Below are 23,130 nucleotides of genomic sequence, written 5' to 3'. Positions count from 1 at the left end.
GCTCCCTAAGTAAAACTGAGAAAAATGAAATTATTAAAGTTGGGAGGAAAAACGAGCTTCAATGTGATGTTCCATTCTGCAATACTGCACAGGCTACGAAAATTTGGAAACTTTTTAATATTACAGGCCTATCAAATAAGCAAAAAGATGTTACATGGCTCTGTTTCCATGGGTGCCTCCCAACCAGATTCTTCATGAGTTCTAGGGGCGTAAGAGTGACAGAAAGATGCCCTAGAGAAGGTTGTGGAGGCACAGAAGACCTTCATCACCTATTTTAGGATTGTTTTTACGCTAAAGGAGTTTTTAGTGTTTTAAAAGGTCTTTTTATTGCACTTACTGGATGGAAGGATTTTAGTTATGAAAAGATTTTTATTGGTCAAGATTTTAGGATTTTATCTAATTCACGTGTTACATGGCTGCTATTTTCCGTTCTTAAAGAAGTTTTGTGGGACTGCAGAAATCTTGTAGTTTTTAAAAATGTTATCTTATCTCCAAAAGAGGCGTCCAAAGTGTTTTTATCCAGGGTTTTTACGATATTTTTACTGGATAAGAAAAGGATTGGAGAAAGAGAAGCGGAAAAAGTATGGAAGGTAACACTCTGGAAAAACTATGTGAGTAAACCTTGACCTTTTTTTTGATTAGTGTTTTGTTTTTTCAGTAGGGTTCCTGTGATGTACATGAGACATTATTAAGACTGAGCCACTTAGGTGTGGATTGAGTGGAATTTTAATGTCTGTTACTGAGGAAAAAAAAAATAATTGTTGTGATCTAGGGATCGCTTCTCGGCCTTTTGGCCAAGATCAGGTGTAGGGATACATTTGGTCTTGGTCAGAAGGTGCTTGGGGTACCCGGCTGCTCGGCCTGGGGGGATCGTCCGGGTTTATAGCCCGGACTTCACCCCCCTGCTGCTATTGGGCAGTCGGCCTAGTCCCCAAGCAACGGGAAGCGATCACCTCACGTCTCTTCGGAGGGGTGGAGGAATCTTTGTCGAGATGGCGAACCCTCAAGGAGTCCCGCTGGAGGAAGCAGGATCAGCTATTCCGGAATTTGAGAAGGTGCCGCACACAGTGCGTTTTTTCGTTTTGGACGGATATCGTGAGAGAAAGGGATTCCAGTACGTCATGAAGGAGTTACTGTTGGATCTTGTGAAGATCCGAAAACAGGACGTTTTGGCCATAATGGACTACCCGAAAAGAGGTATTTACGACGTTGTATTTTTGAACCAGGAAATTTGTGACTTTTTTGTGGAGAAGATATGCTCTTTAAGAGATGCAAGATGGGAAGGGGTGAGGATAATACCTCATTTTCCTTGCCAAGAAAAAATTGTGATTGTGAAGATGTACTCACCGTTGGTAGATGGTGAAGATGTTTGCACCTTTCTAAGGAGTTACTGTGAATACATTATACCTAAAGGGAAAATCTATAACGAGTTTGGCTTTTGGACCAGCAAATGGAAATTTGTGGTAAAGTTTAAGATGGATGAGAAGAACTGTCCCTGTTTGCCGCCGGCAAGGTTCAAAATAGGGAAGATAAATGGTGATATTTTTTTCAAAGGCATGCCTGCCTATTGCCGTCAGTGTCACAAGTATGGACATGAGGGGGGCAGTTGCCCCAAGGATGGTTGTGGAATTTGTGGCGCCAGTTCACATTTGCCAAAGGACTGTCCAGGAAGGTTAAGGTGTAATTTGTGTAAAAGTTCAGAACATAAATTTAAGGATTGTCCTAGGAGGAGTGGTGACAAAAAAAAAAAGAAAAAAGATGAATCAATGGTTTTGCAGGACTTGTCAAGCGAAGTTATAGAAGCTTTTTTTGAAGAGGCTTCAGATATGCCCGTAGAGAAGTCTGGAAAGTCTGAGAAGCCTGAGGCGCCTGAGAGGCCTGAGAAGCCTGAGGGGCCGGAGCAGTCTGAGAAGTTGGAGGTGTCTGAAGTTGAAGAAGAAATGATTTTTGAGCTAGAAGATGGTGTTAGAAGTACGAATGTGGGAGAAATTGAGAAGGGAGGTGGGAAAAAAGAGATGGGAGAAGGGAAAAAGGGAAAGGAGAAAAAAGAAAAACGTAAAGAAATGGAAAGAGAGATAGGATTAGAAGTGTCGGCTTCTGAAGATGAAGGGGCAAAAGGGAAATTTAAAATACCTGAAGAATATAAGTTTTGGTTAGCACATCTAAATAAAGAGTATCCTGGTAAAAATTTAGAGAAAGCAAGGAATAAAATTCTAGTGGACTATGAAAGAGACCGGCTTTTTTTCAAAGAAGTTTCGATTTGGGAAGTTGGTTGGAAAATGTTCTTGAAGAGAAAATTGATGTCACAATGGAGGAGTTACATGTCATACAAGATGCTCTTTTGATTGCCGTTAGTAGGGCTGGGAAAAAGGTTTTTGGTTTAGGTTAATTAAGTATGACTTTCTTTGTTTAAGTTTGTTTAATTTTATATGTTTTATTTTAAGTAGAATTCCTGTGATGTAAAATAGACATTTTATTTTCCGAGCCACATCAGAGTGGATTGATTGATAAGAGTAATGTCTAGCTACTGAGGAAAAGTCACTCCAAACATACTTGTTAATATTAATATAATCAACAATCCATTATTTTTGATTTGAAGAATGATGATATGCAAATTAGCATCTTCTGCCATAGGCTTATGGAAGCTAGTTTGCATATCTTTCCCAGAAATCCCTAGTAGCATTGTGTAGCTTGCCATGCACAAGCATGTATTTCCCGGACATGGGGCTCACTTTGGTGCATCAGGAGCTCTCCTTAATGTAAAAGGGTACCCGTTTAAAGATAGATATATTGGATTGAGAATCTCTCTTTGTTGCAACAATAGTTTTCACTGTCTCATATGCTCTCGCTTTCACTCAGGGATCGCTTATCGGCCTTTTGGTTTGATCAGGTGTAGTACCGCAAGGTGCTGTGTTTGGTTGGGCTGAAGGGAATATATCAGGGTCCTCCTTGCGGGGGGCCCTGGGTATGATCGAGTGCGATCCGTGGGCAGGCATTCGTGTGTGAGACTGCGTAACTTTGTGTAACTTTGGAGGAGAAGATGTCTCGAGGACTCGAGGACAGCATTCGGTTGGAGGTGAACGAAGGATATCGTATAGGCATTGGATTGGACCAGATCGTGGGGGAGATTCTACGGAAGCTCCGTTACCTACAGGTGAGAGATGTGCTCGCGCGGCAGGATTTTCCTAAACAAGGAATTTACGACTTAACCCTTTGTTCCGAGGAATTATGCCAGAAAATTTACATGGACGTAATGAAGATGAAGGAAGAAAAGAATCCGGCCTTCTTGGAGCACGTAAGAGTTATACCATCTTTTCAAATGGTGAAACTGGCAATCATCGTACATATGTACAATCCGAAGGTAGATGATATGACTGTTGGTGCTTTCCTAAAAAGATATTGTGACGAAGTAGTTTTTGATAGAAGGCTTACAAACAGACACGGATTTTTAAATGGCAAGCGGAGATTTTTTGTCAGATTTAGGAAAAACTGTTCAGTTCCTGCGGTATTTTCAATTGGTGGAGAGAGGGGGTTCTGTTTTTACCAAGGGCAACTAAAATATTGTAGAAAGTGTTTCTCTTATGGCCATTTACAGGAAGCATGTCCGGTGAAGGGGGAATCTTGCAGGAATTGTGGAAAGACAGGGCATAAGGTGAAAGATTGTATGGAGGCGAAATATTGTGATGTGTGCGGAAGTGGGGATCATTTGGCCAAAAAATGTATGTATTTTAACACCAGACAGTCTAGAGCTGATATTGTGGAGGATAAAAGAGGTGGGCAAAAGAAAAAGGGAGGCACTTATGCTGAGATGGTGAAAGGTGGAACAAGTGTGATTGTGCAAAATACTGAGATTGCTGGTGGCAGTTGTGTGGAGGACAAAATGGAGCATGGTGTTCATGAAAGTTTGGAGGGAAATGTCATTTTGGAGGGAAATTCAAAAAAAGGGGCGGGGCAAGGGGCTGCTGGGAAAAAGAAAAAAAAGGAAAAGAGGTCTCCTGAAGCCACTGCTGAGATGGAGGATGTGCTGGGGAGTGTGTCTAGCAGTGATGCAAGTGAGGTTGATGAATGTCCGGATCATGTGACTGGCGAGGGAGAAGAGATGGAGTGTCAGGAGGAAGAGTATGACTCTGATGCTCCTATACCTCTAGGTCAGCATGTTAACAGTGAGGCGGACTTGGAGATTGATGAAGATTTTCCCACTTCTGATGTGAAAAGGTGTAAAAGAGGTGAGGACGGTGTTTGGTCCTGGAGTCAGAGTGACCCTGTTTTCTCTGGCCCCAGACTGGGTGACAGGGATTCTGATCCAGAATCGCCTGATTGTGGTTTAGGTGTAGAGAGGAGAGTGCTGAGCCAGATCTTTTTAAATTAGTTATTATGGCTGTAAACGTTCTGAATTTATTTATCATGAGCTTGATTGTTGCTACATTGAATGTGCGCGGAATAGGGTCAAGCAGTAGGAGAGCCGCTGTCTTTGATTACCTGGCAACAGTAAGGTCTGACATAATATGTATACAGGAATGCGCAATTAAATCTACACCTCATGAATCAGAGTGGACTTATGGGAGGTCTTACTGGTCGCCCTGCACTGATAACAGAAATGAAGGAGTTGGTATATTATTGAAAAATAGTAATATTAATGTAATAGAATATAAAATAGTGGTACCAGGTCGTTGTATTGTTTTAAGTTTTGAGTTTTTAGGGCAGCGTTTTAGAGTTTTTAGTGTTTATGCGCCGGCTAAACAACGTGAACGTGTGTCTTTTTTAGAAGCTCTTAAACTTTTTATGCCTGGCAGAGATTTTACCATTATTTTAGGTGATTTTAATTGTATTAGGAGTGTGCAGGACAGGCAAAGTACCTCTGAAGTCAAGATTGATGTGACCTCTACTTTGTTAAACGGAATGATACAAGATTTGCATTTTAAGGATGCTGGACTGATGGTCAACACAGACGAGAAATATACTTATATGGCGGATAGTGGTCGATCTAAGTCTAGAATCGATTATGTTTTATTTTCTGAGGGGCTGGAAGTGATTAAGTGTGACCATGTGATGAACAGTCTATCCGATCACAAAATTGTTACTGCTGAAATAAGTATAAAGAATTTAATGGATTTCGGTAGAGGTTACTGGAAATTGAATACAGGTCTGTTGCAGGATGCAGAAGTTAAGGATGCTTTTAGAGAAGTGTTTTTATCATGTGTCAGGCAACAGGGATGTTTTAATTGCATTTTAGACTGGTGGGACTGGGCTAAAACCAAATTTGCCTCCTTTTTTAAGAATATCGGTGTCAAAAGGGCGCAAGAGAAAAAGAAAAAGGAGGAAGTTTTAATTTCTAGATTAGAAGCATTGTACAAATTGAGGAATTGCGGTTGGGAGGTAGGGAAGGAGATTAATGAGATAAAAGAAGAAAGGAGAAAAGAATTGTTGGAGAAAGGGAGGAATATTGTGCATAGATCCAAGGTAAAACACATAGAAGAGGACGAGAAATGTTCGAGATATTTTTTTAAAAAGAGTTTTAAGCCAAAAGGTGTTTTTAAATCCGTTTTAACTTCTGAGGGAGAAGTGACTGGTGATGAAATGGTTAAAAATATATGCGGATTTTATGAGACACTTTTTAAAAATGAAAGTCAGGCTTCGGATTTAGAAATTAAGGAGTACTGTAATGTTTTATCTGATAACATCCCAAGGGAGGAAAAAGAGGTTTTGATTGGAGATATAAGTGAAGAAGAGGTTAAAAATATTATACGGAGGATGGCAAAAGGGAAGACACCTGGAAGTGATGGTCTCCCTGCAGAATTTTATTGTTTTTATTGGGATGTGATTGGAGAAGAGGTAAGTCGGATTGTGCGTTTTGTTTTTAATACTGGTGTTTTTTCTAACTCTATGAGAAAAGGTATAGTCACGCTAATACATAAAAAAGGTAATGAAAAGGAGATCAAAAATTGGCGCCCTATAACATTGTTAAATTGTGATTACAAAATAATTACCAAGATTATTGCAAGTAGACTTTGTGATGTAATAGGTTGCATGGTTGGCGAATACCAGGTATGTGCAGTCCCGGGAAGAAAGATTTCTGACAATTTGGTTTTATTACGAGATATTATTTATTATTCTGGTTTTAATAATGTCCCTTTATTTATTGAAACGACAGATTTTGAAAAGGCCTTTGATAAGGTATCTCATAGATTCTTATTTAGTGTTTTAACCACCTCAGCCCCCAGTGCTTAAACACCCTGAAAGACCAGGCCACTTTTTACACTTCTGACCTACACTACTTTCACGGTTTATTGCTCGGTCATGCAACTTACCACCCAAATGAATTTTACCTCCTTTTCTTCTCACTAATAGAGCTTTCATTTGGTGGTATTTCATTGCTGCTGACATTTTTACTTTTTTTGTTATTAATCGAAATTTAACGATTTTTTTGCAAAAAAATGACATTTTTCACTTTCAGTTGTAAAATTTTGCAAAAAAAACGACATCCATATATAAATTTTGCTCTAAATTTATTGTTCTACATGTCTTTGATAAAAAAAAATGTTTGGGTAAAAAAAAAATGGTTTGGGTAAAAGTTATAGCGTTTACAAACTATGGTACAAAAATGTGAATTTCCGCTTTTTGAAGCAGCTCTGACTTTCTGAGCACCTGTCATGTTTCCTGAGGTTCTACAATGCCCAGACAGTACAAACACCCCACAAATGACCCCATTTCGGAAAGTACACACCCTAAGGTATTCGCTGATGGGCATAGTGAGTTCATAGAACTTTTTATTTTTTGCCACAAGTTAGCGGAAAATGATGATTTTTTTTTTTTTTTTTCTTTTCTTACAAAGTCTCATATTCCACTAACTTGTGACAAAAAATAAAAACTTCTATGAACTCACTATGCCCATCACGAAATACCTTGGGGTCTCTTCTTTCCAAAATGGGGTCACTTGTGGGGTGGTTATACTGCCCTGGCATTCTAGGGGCCCAAATGTGTGGTAAGGAGTTTGAAATCAAATTCTGTAAAAAATGACCTGTGAAATCCGAAAGGTGCTCTTTGGAATATGGGCCCCTTTGCCCACCTAGGCTGCAAAAAAGTGTCACACATCTGGTATCTCCGTACTCAGGAGAAGGTGGGGAATGTGTTTTGGGGTGTCATTTTATATATACCCATGCTGGGTGAGAGAAATATCTTGGTCAAATGCCAACTTTGTATAAAAAAATGGGAAAAGTTGTCTTTTGCCAAGATATTTCTCTCACCCAGCATGGGTATATGTAAAATGACACCCCAAAACACATTCCCCAACTTCTCCTGAGTACGGAGATACCAGATGTGTGACACTTTTTTGCAGCCTAGGTGGGCAAAGGGGCCCATATTCCAAAGAGCACCTTTCGGATTTCACAGGTCATTTTTTACAGAATTTGATTTCAAACTCCTTACCACACATTTGGGCCCCTAGAATGCCAGGGCAGTATAACTACCCCACAAGTGACCCCATTTTGGAAAGAAGAGACCCCAAGGTATTCGCTGATGGGCATAGTGAGTTTATGGAAGTTTTTATTTTTTGTCACAAGTTAGTGGAATATGAGACTTTGTATGAAAAAAAAAAAAAAAAATCAGCATTTTCCACTAACTTGTGACAAAAAATAAAAAATTCTAGGAACTCGCCATGCCCCTCACGGAATACCTTGGGGTGTCTTCTTTCCAAAATGGGGTCACTTGTGGGGTAGTTATACTGCCCTGGCATTTTCCAGGGGCCCTAATGTGTGGTAAGTAGGTAAATGACCTGTGAAATCCTAAAGGTGCTCTTTGGAATATGGGCCCCTTTGCCCACCTAGGCTGCAAAAAAGTGTCACACTTGTGGTATCGCCGTATTCAGGAGAAGTTGGGGAATGTGTTTTGGGGTGTCATTTTACATATACCCTTGCTGGGTGAGAGAAATATCTTGACAAAAGACAACTTTTCCCATTTTTTTATACAAAGTTGGCATTTGACCAAGATATTTCTCTCACCCAGCATGGGTATATGTAAAATGACACCCCAAAACACATTCCCCAACTTCTCCTAAGTACGGCGATACCAGATGTGTGACACTTTTTTGCAGCCTAGATGCGCAAAGGTGCCCAAATTCCTTTTAGGAGGGCATTTTTAGACATTTGGATACCAGACTTCTTCTCACGCTTTGGGGCCCCTAGAATGCCAGGGCAGTATAAATACCCCACATGTGACCCCATTTTGGAAAGAAGACACCCCAAGGTATTCAATGAGGGGCATGGCGAGTTCATAGAAATTTTTTTTTTTTGGCACAAGTTAGCGGAAATTGATATTTTTAATTTTTTTCTCACAAAGTCTCCCGTTCCGCTAACTTGGGACAAAAATTTCAATCTTTCATGGACTCAATATGCCCCTCACGGAATACCTGGGGGTGTCTTCTTTCCGAAATGGGGTCACATGTGGGGTATTTATACTGCCCTGGCATTCTAGGGGCCCTAAAGCGTGAGAAGAAGTCTGGAATATAAATGTCTAAAAAATTTTACGCATTTGGATTTCGTGAGGGGCATGGTGAGTTCATGTGAGATTTTATTTTTTGACACAAGTTAGTGGAATATGAGACTTTGTAAGAAAAAAAAATAATAATTCCGCTAACTTGGGCCAAAAAAATGTCTGAATGGAGCCTTACAGAGGGGTGATCAATGACAGGGGGGGTGATCAATGACAGGGGGGGGTGATCAATGACAGGGGGGGTGATCAATGACAGGGGGGTGATCAATGACAGGGGGGTGATCAGGGAGTCTATATGGGGTGATAACCACAGTCATTGATCATGCCCCTGTAAGGCTTCATTCAGACGTCCGGATGCGTTTTGCGGATCCGATCCATCTATCAGTGCATCCGTAAAAATCATGCGGACATCTGAATGGAGCTTTACAGGGGGGTAATCAATGACAGGGGGGTGATCAGGGAGTCTATATGGGGTGATAACCACAGTCATTGATCACGCCCGTGTAAGGCTTCATTCAGACGTCCGGATGCGTTTTGCGGATCCGATCCATCTATCAGTGGATCCGTAAAAATAATGCGGACGTCTGAATGGAGCTTTACAGGGGGGTAATCAATGACAGGGGGGTAATCAATGACAGGGGGGTGATCAGGGAGTCTATATGGGGTGATCACCACAGTCATTGATCACGCCCCTGTAAGGCTTCATTCAGACGTCCGGATGCGTTTTGCGGATCCGATCCATCTATCAGTGCATCCGTAAAAATCATGCGGACATCTGAATGGAGCTCTACAGGGGGGTAATCAATGACAGGGGGGTGATCAGGGAGTCTATATGGGGTGATCACCAGAGTCATTGATCATGCCCCTGTAAGGCTTCATTCAGACGTACGGATGCGTTTTGCGGATCCGATCCATCTATCAGTGGATCCGTAAAAATCATGCGGACGTCTGAATGGAGCTTTACAGGGGGGTAATCAATGACAGGGGGGTGATCAGGGAGTCTATATGGGGTGATCACCACAGTCATTGATCACGCCCCTGTAAGGCTTCATTCAGACGTCCGGATGCGTTTTGCGGATCCGATCCATCTATCAGTGCATCCGTAAAAATCATGCGGACATCTGAATGGAGCTTTACAGGGGGTTGATCAATGACAGGGGTGTAATCAATGACAGGGGGGTGATCAGGGAGTCTATATGGGGTGATAACCACAGTCATTGATCATGCCCCTGTAAGGCTTCATTCAGACGTCCGTATGCGTTTTGCGGATCCGATCCATCTATCAGTGCATCAGTAAAAATCATGCGGACATCTGAATGGAGCTTTACAGGGGGGTGATCAATGACAGGGGTGTAATCAATGACAGGGGGGTGATCAGGGAGTCTATATGGGGTGATCACCACAGTCATTGATCATGCCCATGTAAGGCTTCATTCAGACGTCCGGATGCGTTTTGCGGATCCGATCCATCTATCAGTGCATCCGTAAAAATCATGCGGACATCTGAATGGAGCTTTACAGGGGGGTAATCAATGACAGGGGGGTGATCAGGGAGTCTATATGGGGTGGTCACCACAGTCATTGATCATGCCCCTGTAAGGCTTCATTCAGACGTCCGGATGCGTTTTGCGGATCCGATCCATCTATCAGTGGATCCGTAAAAATCATGCGGACGTCTGAATGGAGCTTTACAGGGGGGTGATAAATGACAGGGGGGTAATCAATGACAGGGGGGTGATCAGGGAGTCTATATGGGGTGATCACCACAGTCATTGATCACGCCCCTGTAATGCTTCATTCAGACGTCCGGATGCGTTTTGCGGATCCGATCCATCTATCAGTGGATCCGTAAAAATCATGCGGACGTCTGAATGGAGCTTTACAGGGGGGTGATCAATGACAGGGGGGTGATCAATGACAGGGGGGTAATCAATGACAGGGGGGTGATCAGGGAGTCTATATGGGGTGATCAGGGGTGATCAGGGGCTAATAAGGGGTTAATAAGTGACGGGGGGGTGTAGTGTAGTGTAGTGGTGCTTGGTGCTACTTTACTGAGCTACCTGTGTCCTCTGGTGGTCGATCTAAACAAAGGGGACCACCAGAGGACCAGGTAGCAGGTATATTAGACGCTGTTATCAAAACAGCGTCTAATATACCTGTTGGGGGTTAAAAAAAACACATCTCCAGCCTGCCAGCGAACGATCGCCGCTGGCAGGCTGGAGATCAACTCTCTTACCTTCCGTTCCTGTGAGCGCGCGCGCCTGTGTGCGCGCGTTCACAGGAAATCTCGCGTCTCGCGAGAGGACGCGCCGGCGCGTCCAGGAGGAATGAATCAACCACCTCCAGGACGCGTCTGTGCGTACAGCGGTCCGGAGGTGGTTAAAGAAGATGGGGATCCCTGAAAAAATTCTTAATATTATCAGAGGTATGTACAAAAATGTTTTTAGTCATGTTTTAATAAATGGGTGGGTGTGTCCGGCAGTGGAGGTCAAGTCAGGTGTTAGACAGGGCTGCCCTCTCTCCCCAATTCTTTTTATTTGCGTTATGGAACCTTTACTATTATCTATCCAGAAAGACAAATGCGTGGAGGTTTTTTTTATACCTGGGGGTTTCTGGACGGAGAATAAAATCATTTGGATATATGGATGACGCCGTATTCGCGTGTCAATCCCAAGCGGACTTAAACAGAATTAACCTACACCTGAAGATTTTCTGCAGTATTGCAGGAATGAGTATTAATTGGGGCAAGTGTCAATTTGCTAACTATGGGAAACAAGTGGAAGTCCAAGTACCTGCGATACCCCAAAGTAAAGAAGTGGAAGTTTTAGGGGTCATTTTTGAGGAAAATAACAAAGGTACAAAAAGCTATGAGGAATTAGACAAGAAAATAGAGAAGAAGATTAATTTTTGGAAACTTAGATTTTTATCATTGAAAGGGAAAATTTTAATAATTAAATCTGTTATTTTACCCCTGATTTTATATACTTCCATTATTTTACCACCTGAAAAACTCTGGATAAAAAGAACAACAAGGAGACTTTTTATATTTTTCTGGGGATCCAAGATGGAGAAAGTTAGAAGAACGGTGGTGATGACAAGGACTGAGCTTGGTGGCTACGACTTCCCTAATTTAGAGTTTTTTTTAAGAATGCACTATTTATTGATGATTTTTAAAATTTTAAAGTGCAATAATAGAACTGCAGCCATGTGTAGGTATTTAGCAGGATGGATTTTCATTAAGTGGAGTTGGTGTGAAAGGGAACTGGGCAGACCAATGGCATTTGTGATCCCAAAATTTTACGTGGTGCTCAGGACCTTTTATGATCAGTACGGTTTAAGCTCCCTAAGTAAAACTGAGAAAAATGAAATTATTAAAGTTGGGAGGAAAAACGAGCTTCAATGTGATGTTCCATTCTGCAATTCCGCACAGGCTGCGAAAATTTGGAAACTTTTTAATATCATGGGCCTATCAAATAAGCAAAAGGATGTTACGTGGCTCTGTTTCCATGGGTGCCTCCCAACCAGATCCTTTATGTACTCTAGGGGTGTAAGAGTGATCGAGAGATGCCCTAGAGAAGGTTGTGGAGGCACAGAAGACCTTTATCATTTGTTTTGGGATTGTTTTTACGCTAAAAGAGTTTTTAGTGCTTTAAAAGGTCTTTTTATTGCACTTACTGGATGGAAGGTTTTTAGTTATGAAAAGATTTTTATTGGTCAAGATTTTAGAATTTCATCTAATTCACGTGTTGCATGGCTATTGTTTTCCGTTTTTAAAGAAGTTTTATGGGACTGCAGAAATCTTGTGGTTTTTAAAAATGTTATTTTATCTCCAAAAGAGGCGTCAAAAGTGTTTTTATCCAGGGTTTTTACGACATTTTTACTGGATAAGAAAAGGATTGGAGAAAGAGAAGCGGAAAAAGTATGGAAGGTAACACAATGGAAAAATTACGTGAGTAAATCTTGACTTTTTGATTAGTGATTTATTTTCAATAGGGTTCCCGTGATGTGAATCAGACATTATTTAGACTGAGCCACTTGAGTGTGGACTGAGGGAACGTTTGATGTCTATTTACTGAGGAAAAAAACAACAATCCATTATTTTTGGTTTGAAGAATGATTATATGCAAATTAGCATCTTCTGCCATAGGCTTATGGAAGCTAATTTGCATATCTTTCCCAGAAATCCCTAGTAGCATTGTGTAGCTTGCCATGCACAAGCATGTATTTCCCGGACAAGGTGCTCACCTTGGTGTATCAGGAGCTCTCCTTAATGTAAAAGGGTACCCGTTTAAAGATAGATATATTGGATTGAGAATCTCTCTTTGTTGCAACAATAGTTTTCTCTGTCTCATATGCTCTCGCTGTCACTCAAAACATACTTGTTAATATTAATATAATCAACAATCCATTATTTTTGGTTTGAAGAATGATTATATGCAAATTAGCATCTTCTGCCATAGGCTTATGGAAGCTAATTTGCATATCTTTCCCAGAAATCCCTAGTAGCATTGTGTAGCTTGCCATGCACAAGCATGTGTTTCGCAGAATTGGGGCTCACCTTGGTGCATCAGGAGCTCTCCTTAATGTAAAAGGGTACCCGTTTAAAGATAGATATATTGGATGGAGAATCTCTCTTTATTGCAACAATAGTTTTCTCTGTTTCATATGCTGTTGCTGTAACCCAGGGATCGCTTCTCGCCCTTTTGGCTAGGATCAGGTGTAGGGATACACTGGGTCTTGGTCAGAAGGTGCCTGGGGTACCCGACTGCTCGGCCTTAGGAGCGGGCTCTGGTTTATAGCCAGGGCCTTAACCTTTGCTGCTATAGGGCAGGAGGCTTAGTCCCCAGGCAACGAGAGGCGATCACCATACCTGCCTACTACTCCGGTGGTAGGTGAAGGGCACTGAGCTGGTTCCAGAGTTGGTGTTTCGTGGTGAATCTTTGGCGATGGAGATCCAGAATCTTGATGGAGGAGGACTTCCTGACCCAGGAGGCCATGAGTCTGGAGAGGTGCCTGCGTATCAGAGGATGAGGAATGGAGTTCGGTTCCTGTTACAAGATCCACGGAAGAGGGAGAGGGGACTTTCCTTCCTAGTGGACGATATTTTGCTGGGACTGATTGACATCCGGAAGGAATTCGTGTTGGCCATGTTGGAGTTCCATAAACGTGGACTATATGATGTGGTCTTTATTTCGGAGGAGATATGTTCGGAAGTACTTAAACGGCTATAGCGGTGTGGACTAGATCCTATTCTGGAAGGTGTGGTGGTAATGCCGCATTTTCCAAGACAGAGACTGGTAACTGTCCTTATGTACAGTCCTTATGTTCTGGAAGAAGACATTTTGACTTTCTTAGTAAAGTATTGCAATAAAGTGACATCAGTAGGTAAAGTCTATAATAATTATGGGATATGGACTATGAAATGGAAGTTTCTCGTTACTTTTTTTGAGAAGGAGGGAGGGGAAATTGTTTTTCCACCAAGACGATTTAAAATTGGTAAAGTAAACGGCGATTTATTTTTTGATGGTGTCTGTTTTTTGCCGAAATTGTAGACAGTATGGTCACGAAAAAAGGGATTGTACTAATCAATGGTGTGTTAAATGTCAATGTATTGGTCACGATGTTGAAACATGTAAAGAAGAGAGGAAATGTTATAAGTGTGGTAATGTGGGTCACCTTTTTGCCTCCTGTCCCCAGAAGAAGGAGGAGGGAGGTGATAGGGAGGTTGATAAGGAGAGTAAAGGGACAGAAAAGAAGGAAGAGAAAAGAGAGGAAGTTAAGGAGTCTGAGGGAGAAAAGAAAACCCAGGGTGCTTGTCCCAAAAGGAAAGAGGGAAAAACAGAAAAGGTTGAGAGTAAGAAAATTAAGGAGTCTGATGGAGGAAAGGGAACCCAGGAATTTGAGAAAGGGAAAATAAAAAAGAAGAAATTAGAAGCTAGTTTGGGATTAGAGTTGTCAGCTTCAGAGGATGAAAATAAAAATAGAAAGGAGAGGGAAAATAATGAGGAAGAAAAATGGTATTCAATATTACATGAGCGGTATCCAGGAGGTGATCTAAGGCATGCGCGTAATCTTGTTGCATATTCTTATGAAACTAATCCAGAGGAGTTTTTGAGGATTTATGAGCCAGGTAACTGGTTGGTAAAAGCTTTTGATGAAAAATTAGATGTTTCAATAGACGAATTGAACTCTATGTATGATGCTCTTTTAATATGTATGTTAAGGAAGGGCAGAAGTTTTCCAGTTTCTCCAAGATAACAATGATTAATTTTTGTGTTAGTGTTAGATGACTAACTTTGAGTTTTGAATTATGAAAATTGATAAACGATATTAGTGATGTGATGGTAATTATTTTTATTTGAAAAGTTATATTATGTGTGTTTTTCTTTCAAAAACTATATATTATGTGTTTTCCTTATTTATTATTTTACAAAAAAAAATTATTTAAAAAACTATATATTATGTGCTTTATTTATTATTTTACAAAAATTGGTTTCACCTTTTTGTATTTGGTTTTTCTTGTTAATAAAGTTATGTTGAAACCCAGTCACTCAAAACATACTTGTTAATATTAATATAATCAACAATCCATTATTTTTGGTTTCTAGAATGATGATATGCAAATTAGCATCATCGGCCATAGGCTTATGGAAGCTAATTTGCATATCTTTCCCAGAAATCCCTAGTAGCATTGTGTAGCTTGCCATGCACAAGCATGTATTTCGCAGACTTGGGGCTCACCTTGGTGCATCAGGAGCTCTCATTAATGTAAAAGGGTACCCGTTTAAAGATAGATATATTGGATTGAGAATCTCTCTTTGTTGCAACAATAGTTTTATCTGTCTCATATGCTCTCGCTGTCACTCAAAACATACATATTAATATAATCAACAATCCAATATTTTTGGTTTCTAGAATGATAATATGCAAATTAGCATCTTCTGCCATAGGCTTATGGAAGCTAATTTGCATATCTTTCCAAGAAATCCCTAGTAGCATTGTGTAGCTTGCCATGCACAAGCATGTATTTCGCAGACTTGGTGCATCAGGAGCTCTCCTTAATGTAAAAGGGTACCCGTTTAAAGATAGAAATATTGGATTTGAGAATCTTGTTTTGTTGCAACAATAGTTTTCTCTGTCTCATATGCTCTCGCTGTCACTCAAAACATACTTATTAATATTAATATAATCAACAATCCATTATTTTTGGTTTCTAGAATGATGATATGCAAATTAGCATCTTCTGACATAGGCTTATGGAAGCTAATTTGCATATCTTTCCCAGAAATCCCTAGTACCATTGTGTAGCTTGCCATGCACAAACATGTATATCGCAGAATTGGGGCTCACCTTGGTGCATCAGGAGCTCTCCTTAATGTAAAAGGGTACCCGTTTAAAGATAGATATATTGGATTGAGAAACGCTCTTTGTTGCAACAATAGATTTCTCTGTCTCAGATGCTCTCGCTGTCACATACTTATTAATATAATCACCAATCCATTATTTTTTGTTTGTAGAATGATGATATGCAAATTAGCAAATGGATTTCTGGGAAAGATATGCAAATTAGCTTCCATAAGCCTATGGCAGAAGATGTTAATTTGCATATCATCATTCTAGAAACCAAAAATAATGGATTGCTGTCTACATTCGTAATAACAAGTATGTTTTGAGTGAGAGTGAAAACTAGAGGGAGACCATATAAGACAGAGAAAACTATTGCTGCAACAAAGAGAGTTACTCAATCCAATCTATCTATCTTTAAACGGGTACCCTTTTACATTAAGGAGAGCTCCTGATGCACCTAGGTGAGCCCCAATTCTGCGAAATACATGATTGTGCATGGCAAGCTACACAATGCTACTCTGGATTTCTGGAAAAGATATGCAAATTAGCTTCCATAAGCCTATGGCAGAAGATGTTAATTTGCATATCATCATTCTAGAAACCAAAAATAATGGATTGTTGTCTACATTCGTAATAACTAGGGATGAGCGAACCCGAACTGTATAGTTCGGGTTCGTACCGAATTTTAGGGTGTCCGTGACACGGACCCGAACCCGAACATTTTCGTAAAAGTCCGGGTTCCGGTTCGGTGTTCGGCGCTTTCTTGGCGCTTTTTGAAAGGCTGCAAAGCAGCCAATCAACAAGCGTCATACTACTTGGCCCAAGAGGCCATCACAGCCATGCCTACTATTGGCATGGCTGTGATTGGCCAGTGCACCATGTGACCCAGCCTCTATTTAAGCTGGAGTCACGTAGCGCCGCACGTCACTCTGTTATGATCAGTATAGGGAGAGGTTGCAGCTGCGACGTTAGGGCGAGATTAGGCAGATTAACTCCTCCAAAAGACTTCATTCTGTGATCGATCTGCAGCTGTGGATCATTGAAGTGCTATTATTAACTTGCTCACTTTTTTGAGGCTGCCCAGAGCGTTTTTAGATCACTTTTTTTCTGGGGTGATCGGCGGCCATTTTGTGACTTGTGGTGCGCCAGCACGAGCTATCACCAAGTGTATTTAACCATCGATAGTGTGGTTATTTTGTGCTATATCCTACATCAGCTGCAGGCTGAGCCTGTGTCACCCAAGTGCATTTAACCATCAACAGTGTGGTTATTTTTTGGCCATATATTACATCAGGGGCAAGTTGAGCCTGTCACCCAGCGCCTAAAAAATAGACCTGACATTTCTATTCAACCAAATCTGTACTGTTTTAGCTGGTCAAGTTATTTGTATTGACCGTAAAAGCACACTTTTTTTTCTGGGTTGAAAAAGCATTCCCAAATTTGCCACTCTCAAAATAACTAGTTTCTGGTATTTGAGGCCTACTTGAAATCTATCCAAAAAGAAAATCTTACATTGAAGGTATTGATAGTGTCATTCAGAAAAACCTAAGACACACGCTAGCGTGCTGATAGAAGTGTGATTCTGTGATTAAACCTATACCTGTCGCACAGCGCAAAAAAAAACAGGTCTCACATCTCTATTCAACCAAATCTGCACTGTTTTAGCTGGTCAAGTTATTTGTAGTGACCGTAAAAGCACACTTTTTTTTCTGGGTTGAAAAAGCATTCCCAAATTTGCCATTCTCAAAATTGTGGTGAACGGGAACAATGAGGAAAACATCTAATAAGGGACGCGGACGCGGACGCGGACGTGGACATGTTCGTGGTGGTGTTAGTGGACCCTCTGGTGCTGGGAGAGGACGTGGCCGTTCTGCCACAGCCACACGTCCTAGTGAACCAACTACCTCAGTTCCCAGTAGCCAGCAGAATTTACAGCGATATTTGGTGGGGCCCAATGCCGTTCTAAGGATGGTAAGGCCTGAGCAGGTACAGGCATTAGTCAATTGGGTGGCCGACAGTGGATCCAGCACATTCACATTATCTCCCACCCAGTCTTCTGCAGAAAGCGCACAGATGGCGCATGAAAACCAAGCCCATCGGTCTGTCACATCACCCCCATGCATATCAGGGAAACTGTCTGAGCCTCAAGTTATGCAGCAGTCTCTTATGCTGTTTGAAGACTCTGCTGCCAGGGTTTCCTAAGGGCATCCACCTAGCCCTTCCCCAGGGGTGGAAGAGATAGAATGCACTAACGCACAACCACTTATTTTTCCTGATGATGAGGACATGGGAATACCACCTCAGCACGTCTCTGATGATGACGAAACACAGGTGCCAACTGCTGCGTCTTTCTGCAGTGTGCAGACTGAACAGGAGGTCAGGGATCAAGACTGGGTGGAAGACGATGCAGGGGACGATGAGGTCTTAGACCCCACATGGAATGAAGGTCGTGCCACTGACTTTCACAGTTCGGAGGAAGAGGCAGTGGTGAGACCGAGCCAACAGCGTAGCAAAAGAGGAAGCAGTGGGCAAAATCAGAACACCCGCCGCCAAGAGACTCCGCCTGCTACTGACCGCCGCCATCTGGGACCGAGCACCCCAAAGGCAGCTTCAAGGAGTTCCCTGGCATGGCACTTCTTCAAACAATGTGCTGACGACAAGACCCGAGTGGTTTGCACGCTGTGCTATCAGAGCCTGAAGCGAGGCATTAACGTTCTGAACCTTAGCACAACCTGCATGACCAGGCACCTGCATGCAAAGCATGAACTGCAGTGGAGTAAACACCTTAAAAACAAGGAAGTCACTCAGGCTCCCCCTGATACCGCCTCAGCCTCTGCTGCTGCTGCCGCCGCCTCGGCCTCTTCCTCCGCCTCTGGAGGAACGTTGGCACCTGCCGCCCAGCAAACATGGGATGTACTACCAACACCACCACCTGCGTCACCAAGCATCTCAACCATGTCACACGGCAGCGTTCAGCTCTCCATCTCACAAACATTTGAGAGAAAGCGTAAATTCCCACCTAGGCACCCTCGATCCCTGGCCCTGAATGCCAGCATTTCTAAACTACTGGCCTATGAAATGCTGTAATTTAGGCTGGTGAACACACACAGCTTCAAACAGCTTATGTCACTTGCTGTCCCACAGTATGTTGTTCCCAGCCGCCACTACTTCTCCAAGAGAGCCGTGCCTTCCCTGCACAAACAAGTGTCCGATAAAATCAAGTGTGCACTGCGCAACGCCATCTGTGGCAAGGTCCACCTAACCACAGATACGTGGACCAGTAAGCACGGCCAGGGACGCTATATCTCCCTAACTGCAGACTGGGTAAATGAAGTGGCGGCTGGGCCCCAGGCGGAGAGCTGTTTGGCGCACGTCCTTCCGCCGCCAAGGATCGCAGGGCAACATTCTTTGCCTCCTGTCTCCTCCTCCTCCTACTCAGCTTCCTCCTCCTCTTCTTCCACCTGCTCATCCAGTCAGCCACACACCTTCACCACCAAATTCAGCACAGCACGGGGTAAACGTCAGTAGGCCATTCTGAAACTCATATGTTTGGGGGACAGGCCCCACACCGCACAGGATTTGTGGCGGGGTATAGAACAACAGACCGACGAGTGGTTGCTGCCGGTGAGCCTCAAACCCGGCCTGGTGGTGTGCGATAATGGGCGAAATCTCGTTGCAGCTCTGGGACTAGCCGGTTTGACGCACATCCCTTGCCTGGAGCATGTGCTGAATTTGGTGGTGCAGAAGTTCATTCGCAACTACCCCGACATGTCAGAGCTGCTGCATAAAGTGCGGGCCGTCTGTTCGCGCTTCCGGCGCTCACACCCTGCCGCTGCTCGCCTGTCTGCGCTACAGCGTAACTTCGGCCTTCCCGCTCACATGCGACGTGCCCACCAGGTGTAACTCCACCTTGCATATGCTGGACAGACTGTGCGAGCAGCAGCAGGCCATAGTGGAGTTTCAGCTGCAGCACGCACGGGTCAGTCGCACTGTGGATCAGACCCACTTCACCACCAATGACTGGGCCTCCATGCGAGACCTGTGTGCCCTGTTTCGAGTACTCCACCAACATGGCCAGTGGCGATGACGCTGTTATCAGCGTTACAATACCACTTCTATGTCTCCTTGAGAAAACACTTAGGGCGATGATGGAAGAGGAGGTGGCCCAGGAGGAAGAGGAGGAAGAGGGGTCATTTTTAGCACTTTCAGGCCAGTCTCTTCAAAGTGACTCAGAGGGAGGTTTTTTTGCAACACCAGAGGCCAGGTACAAATGTGGCCAGACAGGGCCCACTACTGGAGGATGAGGATGAGGAGGAGGTGGAGGAGGATGAGGATGAAGCATGTTCACAGCGGGGTGGCACCCAAAGCAGCTCGGGCCCATCACTGGTGCGTGGCTGGGGGGAAACACAGGACGATGACGATACGCCTCCCACAGAGGACAGCTTGTCCTTACCTCTGGGCAGCCTGGCACACATGAGCGACTACATGCTGCAGTGCCTGCACAACGACAGCAGAGTTGCCCACATTTTAACGTATGCGGACTACTGGGTTGCCACCCTGCTGGATCCCCGGTACAAAGACAATGTGCCCACCTTACTTCCTACACTGGAGCGTGATAGGAAGATGCGCGAGTACAAGCGCACGTTGGTAGACGCGCTACTGAGAGCATTCCCAAATGTCACAGGGGAACCAGTGGAAGCCCAAGGCGAAGGCAGAGGAGGATCAAGAGGTCGCCAACGCAGCTGTGTCACGCCCAGCTCCTCTGAGGGCAGGGTTAGCATGGCAGAGATGTGGAAAAGTTTTGTCACCACGCCACAGCTAAGTGCACCACCACCTGATACGGAACGTGTTAGCAGGAGGCAACATTTCACTAACATGGTGGAACAGTACCTGTGCACACCCCTCCACGTACTGACTGATGGTTCGGCCCCATTCAACTTCTGGGTCTCCAAATTGTCCACGTGGCCAGAGCTAGCCTTTTATGCCTTGGAGGTGCTGGCCTGCCCGGCGGCCAGCGTTTTGTCTGAACGTGTATTCAGCACGGCAGGGGGCGTCATTACAGACAAACGCAGCCGCCTGTCTACAGCCAATGTGGACAAGCTGACGTTCATAAAAATGAACCAGGCATGGATCCCACAGGACCTGTCCATCCCTTGTGCAGATTAGATATTAACTACCTCCCCTTAACAATATATTATTCTACTCCAGGGCACTTCCTCATTCAATACTATTTTTAATTTCATTTTACCATTATATTGCGGGGCAACCCAAAGTTGAATGAACCTCTCCTCTGTCTGGGTGCTGGGGCCTAAATGTGTGACAGTGGCCTGTTCCAGTGGTGGGTGACGTGAAGCCTGATTCTCTGCTATGACATGAATACAGATTCTGCACTGACATAAGGCCAGATTCTCTGTTACGGGACCTCTCTCCTCTGCCTGGGCCTAAATGTGTGACAGTGGCCTGTTCCAGTGGTGGGTGACGTGAAGCCTGATTCTCTGCTATGACATGAATACAGTTTCTGCGCTGACATAAGGCCAGATTCTCTGTTACGGGACCTCTCTCCTCTGCCTGGGTCTAAATGTGTGACAGTGGCCTGTTCCAGTGGTGGGTGACGTGAAGCCTGATTCTCTGCTATGACATGAAGACAGATTCTGCGCTGACATAAGGCCAGATTCTCTGTTACGGGACTGCTCTCCTCTGTCTGGGTGCCGGGGCCTAAATGTGTGACAGTGGCCTGTTCCAGTGGTGGGTAACTTGAAGCCTGATTCTCTGCTATGACATGAATACAGATTCTGCGCTGACTTAAGGCCAGATTCTCTGTTACGGGACCTCTCTCCTCTGCCTGGGCCTAAATGTGTGACAGTGGCCTGTTCCAGTGGTGGGTGACGTGAAGCCTGATTCTCTGCTATGACATGAATACAGATTCTGCACTGACTTAAGGCCAGATTCTCTGTTACGGGACCTCTCTCCTCTGCCTGGGCCTAAATGTGTGACAGTGGCCTGTTCCAGTGGTGGGTGACGTGAAGCCTGATTCTCTGCTATGACATGAATACAGATTCTGCGCTGACATAAGGCCAGATTCTCTGTTACGGGACCTCTCTCCTCTGCCTGGGTGCCGGGGCCTAAATGTGTGACAGTGGCCTGTTCCAGTGGTGGGTGACGTGAAGCCTGATTCTCTGCTATGACATGAAGACAGATTCTGCGCTGACATAAGGCCAGATTCTCTGTTACGGCACCGCTCTCCTCTGTCTGGGTGCCGGGGCCTAAATGTGTGACAGTGGCCTGTTCCAGTTGTGGGTGACGTGAAGCCTGATTCTCTGCTATGACATGAATACAGATTCTGCGCTGACATAAGGCCAGATTCTCTGTTACGGGACCTCTCTCCTCTGCCTGGGTGCCTGGGCCTAAATGTGTGACAGTGGCCTGTTCCAGTGGTGGGTGACGTGAAGCCTGATTCTCTGCTATGACATGAAGACAGATTCTGCGCTGACATAAGGCCAGATTCTCTGTTACGGGACTGCTCTCCTCTGTCTGGGTGCCGGGGCCTAAATGTGTGACAGTGGCCTGTTCCAGTGGTGGGTGACGTGAAGCCTGATTCTCTGCTATGACATGAAGACAGATTCTGCGCTGACATAAGGCCAGATTCTCTGTTACGGGACCTCTCTCCTCTGCCTGGGTGCCGGGGCCTAAATGTGTGACAGTGGCCTGTTCCAGTGGTGGGTGACGTGAAGCCTGATTCTCTGCTATGACATGAATACAGATTCTGCGCTGACATAAGGCCAGATTCTCTGTTACGGGACCTCTCTCCTCTGCCTGGGTGCCTGGGCCTAAATGTGTAACAGTGGCCTGTTCCAGTGGTGGGTGACGTGAAGCCTGATTCTCTGCTATGACATGAATACAGTTTCTGCGCTGACATAAGGCCAGATTCTCTGTTACGGGACCTCTCTCCTCTGCCTGGGTCTAAATGTGTGACAGTGGCCTGTTCCAGTGGTGGGTGACGTGAAGCCTGATTCTCTGCTATGACATGAATACAGTTTCTGCGCTGACATAAGGCCAGATTCTCTGTTACGGGACCTCTCCTCTGCCTGGGTGCCTGGGCCTCTGTTACGGGACCTCTCCTCTGCCTGGGTGCCTGGTGACAGTGGCCTGTTCCAGTGGTGGGTGACATGAAGACTGATTCTGCGCTGACATAAGGCCAGATTCTCTGTTACGGGACCTCTCCTCTGCCTGGGCCTAAATATGTGACAGTGGCCTGTTCCAGTGGTGGGTGACGTGAAGCCTGATTCTCTGCTATGA

This window comes from Bufo bufo, chromosome 4 (genome assembly GCF_905171765.1).
Source record: "Bufo bufo chromosome 4, aBufBuf1.1, whole genome shotgun sequence".
Lineage (NCBI taxonomy): Eukaryota > Metazoa > Chordata > Amphibia > Anura > Bufonidae > Bufo > Bufo bufo.
Note: the sequence above shows the minus strand (reverse complement) of the source record.